A 6,000-nucleotide genomic window follows, 5' to 3' on the forward strand; every position below is an offset into this window, starting at 1 on the left:
TGAAAGATTGTGATTCAAACCTACTTTTAGAATATTTCTATCTGTAGACTACAAGAGTTATCGCCCAGCAGACAAGCAAAGCACAGACCCGTCTGTCTTGCCACCAGAGTTCACTGAAATGAAGCAAATGGTGGTTTTTAAAGAGTAGTTTGAATGCATTCATGTGGCACAAATGGCTCCTGAACAGTTTCTTGGCTGGAGATTAACAAAATGCTTGTTTTTAGTGAGTATTATGAATGCATTACAGTTTTCTCCAAGTGGTCAAAGATCTGGTCAAAAAATATCAGCATGTGCCAAGTGGCTATAAAGGAAGGCTTGTGACATATTTCACTCCAGGGTCTGTCACAAGTGCTTTGAGGCATTTAAAACAGTGATGCAACTGTTCATAAATCCAAAAACAACTCCTCTCAAAATGCTATTCACTATAATATACTGACCTGAAACCTGAATGTTGAATTATTTGCGTTAAAATGTGTCCGTGAAGTTATTTCTTGTCTCACTTTACCAGTTTCGGATTGTCTTTAGAGGGAATTTTTTTGTGATCTAACAGCCTGGGTCCGAAAGCGGTTCCAGTTGCTACATAAACAATACGTTTATATTAATATTAAATGGAGGATGCTGCATGTAATCTTAGCTTAATAGTAAACTTTTCCTTAGTAGATGTTTAACGGAGGAATCACGGGTGTCAGTTCTTTGAAGCTGTCAGTAATTTTCCAGTTTTCCGAGTGTTCAGTCACATGGTGATCCGCTTTGCTCTCGTCTTATCGATTAAAGAGCAAAAACTCTTCATAACTGCTATGAAATAAGCGATAACAGGAGCTAACTATAAACAGTCAAAAAGCACACGATTATTATTAATGGAAAAATCCCAAATATTCTAAAAGGTTGAACAAATTTTTTTTTTTTGACAGACAGATAGATAGATAGATAGATAGATAGATAGATAGATAGATAGATAGATAGATAGATAGATAGATAGATAGACAGTGTCCGCTTCAACCTTATTGTCTGGAACAACTTTTGCTCCCAGAGAACTTTGTTTTCCACTACTTATAAACAGTCATAAAGCACATGATTATTATTGATAGAAATATTCCAAATATTTTAATGGTTGAAAAAAAAGTTTGGAAAATGGAAAATAAACTATAATATATATATATATATATATATATATATATATATATATATATATTATATAAAAATATAATATAACTATAATATGTTCTATAAACTAGAGAACAAAAGTAATGGCACCCTTTACACATTTGACAGCTAATCAAATATTATCAACTGCATGATTTCCTGTTTACAAAATACATTTTAATGTCTAAGCAAGCAAGCATGGTGCATCATATGTACTGATAAACAAAATGAAAAAAGTTAAACATTTCAAGCTGACATAGATAAGTGATTCAAATGTTCGGACAAAACACTAATTTACAGGCGATTGTCAGATTTAATTAGATCTATTTAACGTAATTAGGTTTCCACCTCAGTGTCTGAGCGCTAACAGTTATGGTCGATTTTTACAAAGAGGACATTGGGGCATGTTTGTCTTCTTCACACTGTGTCAATTCATCTAGGAGCCTGACCTACAAATATGACACATAGCCCTCAGTTTACACAGACCCCTTAATTTAACATCTGCAGTTTGCCGAAGAGAAAAGGACACACTGTGAACCGTAATAATCCAATGTGACTTGGAATACGTTGCCAAATAGTGAGAAATTTTTAATAGATTTGTGGTGAGATGTTTCACCAAAGAAGAACTGATTATGGCAACTGATAGATAGATAGACAGACAGACAGACAGACAGACAGACAGACAGACAGACAGATAGATAGATAGATAGATAGATAGATAGATAGATAGATAGATAGATAGATAGATAGATAGATAGATAGATAGATAGATAAGACATGGTGATCTTTGGGCTCTAATTTACAAATTTACATTACAGTGACTCCAGAAACACTTCAGTACTTTAACCAGAAACCAAAAAGACAATAGTCTATAAATGTAAACTGTCTGTGTGGTGAATTTAACACACAGTGATCCTCCAGTGTCTGCTTCAACCTTATTGTCTGGAACAACCAGGTTTTGCTCCCAGAGAACTTTGTTTTCCACTACTTGTGATTTCATTCTATATTCTCCACTACATGGCTGTCCAGACACAAATCTCCACCACTTCGTATTTATACGCTACCGAGACTTCTCCTGATGAACTGTTCAGCCAGATGACCTCATTCAAAAACATTTTAACCCGAGACAGCTTTGTCTCACGCCGGAGTTCATTGGAGTGGAGAGTGATCGTTTTTAAAGAGCAGTTTGTGTGCATTCATGTGGCATTCTGGCTGCATGTCTAAAGTGACCAAATGTTTAACATTTTAGAAGTTTCTATTAAACATTATTAAAATGTATTAATATTTAGAATAGTTTACATGGAATACTTGTATGTTCTGAGCTTGATTTTATACATTACACAAAAGTTCTGGAGAGAATTCTGCAGGAAAGGAAAAAGCTCCTTTTTTTAGTATCACCTATGAGCTTGAAGTGAACCTGAATAAGTGACAGTTTTGGGTCTGCAGCTGCATTAGGCCAGAGGATGACCCAGTACTCGTGCAGACCTATAGTTTCTGCTGTTACCAGCTTAAAAGTATTTTACTTTAACTCATCACTAAGAGGGACAAGAGTAAGTAAATGTCGTGGGCTGTTTTCGGGTGGATCATGCAATATTTCTCGTATTTCCACATTCTTTTCATGAAAAAGTACAAATTGTACTCATAAAACAACAACAATAAACAGTGTTTAGACTGCAAAACAACCTACTTTTCGCTCATTAGTTGTATCGCTGATGAAAACTCTTTGGGTGGAGCATAAAGAGATCATCTCAATTACACTGCAGGAAAACTAGTAATTGTGGGAAAGAATAAAATGACTTTGTTAATGTGGCCCTCATCGACACGGGTCAAAACACCTAGCTGGCTCTCTCTCTTCCACAGCTGCTCAAAGGAACCTTTCAGTCCAAATGACGCGCTGAGCATGTGCCCTGCTTTGCTTCATTCGCTGTGAATCTAAAATTTGAGCTCTGAAGAAGCAGTATTTGGTTGTGGTAGTATGTTAGCATGTGCTGTGGCATGTTAGGCTGGACTGAAGCAGATACGTGCTCAGACTTTAGTGGAGACAAGCTGTGATTACTGACTGAAGGGTGAAAATGACTTTCTGAAAATGTGTTGGAAGTGAGAAGTGAAAATAGCAGCTACAGCCAGCCACACAGACTGGTCATTTTCTTTTTTCGCTTGACCACAGCCCGTTGAATAGTTCTTATAGGTTATAGCAAATCTTGGAAATAATGATCATTAGACCAGAGTCAAAGTACATAACAATAACATTGTTTGGTTTGGTTTCACTTCAAGAAATTTCTATTATTTGAAAGATTCATAGGAATATAAGATCAGTAAGAATATAAAATGTGACCAAGAAAATTGTTAAGCAAATCAAGACCATTGTGTATTTTACATTTTAACAGTGTTCTTGATGGAGCTTTGCTCAATAATTTTTAGGCCCAGTCATTTCTTTCCAAATAGCATTTAGTTGAGAAGTTATTTCCCTTTTCCCTAAAATGGAAAAATTATGTGTAAATTCTTACAAGTGCAACATTTACATTTGAAATGAATGAAATAAAATAAAATAAAATATTGTATATTTATATTCAATCTATGTTTACATTTTGGACTAGTAGAGTGTAACCTCTAATGCCCATAATATGATCTAATGGAGAGACTGGACATGTACACTACTCACCAGATTCATACCAGTTGCTAAGCAGTCCACTAAAGACGACATTTTAAACCGGTGCATATGTCGCAAAACATGCAACCATAAAAGTAGACAGTAATTAGTTGTGAAATTGTGAAAAGTAAGGAATTCTGTGTTATTATAACAATTCCTTTGTGGTAAGTGAATAAATTAGCTTACAAGCTTACGGGAGTTGTTTTGTGTGAAGGTGGCACTGCAGAAATGGAAACCTGGAAACCTAATAAAGTCCCTGCTGGATCCCAATATTATTAACAGGATTACTGAGCACTAGCTGATGAGAGAGCGAGAGAGAGAGAGAGAGAGAGAGAGAGAGAGAGAGAGAGAGAGAGAGAAAGAAAGAAAGAAAGAAAGAAAGAAAGAAAGAAAGAAAGAAAGAATAAGAGCGAGAAGGAGAGAGTGATAGAGAGAATGAAAGCAAAGGGGAAAAAAGAAGAGACAGGGTCCTCTTTCAAAAAAATGGGAGGTGGAATGAAGAGGGAGGGCAAGATGAGAGAGAGAGAGAGAGAGAGAGAGAGGGATGGAGGGAGGGAGGACAGAGAAAGAGAGAAAGAGAGAGAGGGATGGTTGGAGGACAGAGAGAGAGAGAGAGAGAGAGAGGGAGTAAGGGGGAGAGGGGGAGAGAGGGGGGTAGGGGGAGGTAGAGGAGGGGTGTGGGGAGGTAGGGGGGGGAGAAGGAGAGAGAGAGAGATGGAGGGAGAGAGAGGGGGAGGAGAAACTTTAGACTCTCAGTCTAAAGACTAACCTTCAGATAATTCACCTTATCCAACCTGCAGCAACAACTTGATTCAGAGAAGCAGATCATGAACTTTGCAGACATTAAACGATTCATATAATTTAAGTCTTTTAAACAATAATGTCTGAAATGTGCTGCTTTATTATGATTCTACATAATGGATATAGAAATTCATGAAAAACAAGGGGCAACAAATTTTGTTTTTTATTTAGCTGATTGCACTTCTGAGTGAAGAGTTCAATATAACAACACAAACAATGCTCAAGTTATTTGTATTCAGGGTTAAGTGAATAAGTGCACTACAGAAATGTAGCATAGGACCACGTGCCACTCATCTGAATATAAACACACTCATCCAGTGGCCTTCGGGGAACTGTGGACTTTTTAAACAAAGGATGTTTATATTCCTAAAACAAAATCATATCATCAGATTCTTTCACGTCATGGTTATACTTTCAGTACATTTTAGATAATTTACAATGGATATAAAAAAACAAAACAAAAGTGGGTAGCATGACCAGGGTCATCGTCTATTACCTGTCGGGTGAGATTGTGACCGCATCGTCCTTGCCTTTGATGATGAGGTAATAGACTTTCAGGCAATGGTGTTTCACACAACTTTAAATAGGATACTGTATGTAAATGTACAAAATCTCAGATGATCTAAGATTTGAAAGATGAGACCATCTGTCCTGGCCTTTTCCAGGTCATTAAGGTGAACCTTCTGGGCTATTATAGGTCAACCTCGTAGTGCTTTCCAGTTTTTTAGAATAATTGACAGGATAATGTCTGGGCTTAGATCTGATGCTTGGATTTTAAAAGTTAAATTCATTTGTGATGGATATGAACTGCTCCTCATCCACTATACACCGATCAGGCATAACATTATGACCACTGAGAGGTGAAGTGAATAAGACTGAGTATCTCCTCATCATGGCACCTGTTAGTGGGTGGGATATATTAGGCAGCAAGTCAACATTTTCTCCTCAAAGTTGATGTGTTAGAAGCAGGAAAAATGGACAAGTATCTTCTTTTTAGGGAAAGCAACAAGTGCAAAAAACCCGGCAACACAAAGACACTTTTAAGCGTCCACTTTATCTAGGGCGTGTGGTGATGTATGCAAATATGAAGCACTTCCTTTACTGGGTATTTTTGGCTTTTTTTTCCCCTGTTGTTGCTCTTTCTTAAACTGTGTAAACCAAACATGGGCATTAGAATGATGATCACCATCAAGTGACCGAAAAGGATGGATAATCTACAAGACTGCTTGAGCTCTGAATCGAGTGGTTTGACTCAGGAGCTTGACTCGGACTCCACCCTGCACACTCTTCGTTCTCCGTATGGTGGTACCTGAAATCTCGCGAGATTTTCTCTCATCACGGCTTGGATCCCGCCCCTGAAGCGATGCCCTACTGCAGTGTGTGTGTGTGTGTGTGTGTGTGTGTGT

Source organism: Hemibagrus wyckioides, linkage group LG16, assembly GCF_019097595.1.
Source record: "Hemibagrus wyckioides isolate EC202008001 linkage group LG16, SWU_Hwy_1.0, whole genome shotgun sequence".
NCBI lineage: Eukaryota > Metazoa > Chordata > Actinopteri > Siluriformes > Bagridae > Hemibagrus > Hemibagrus wyckioides.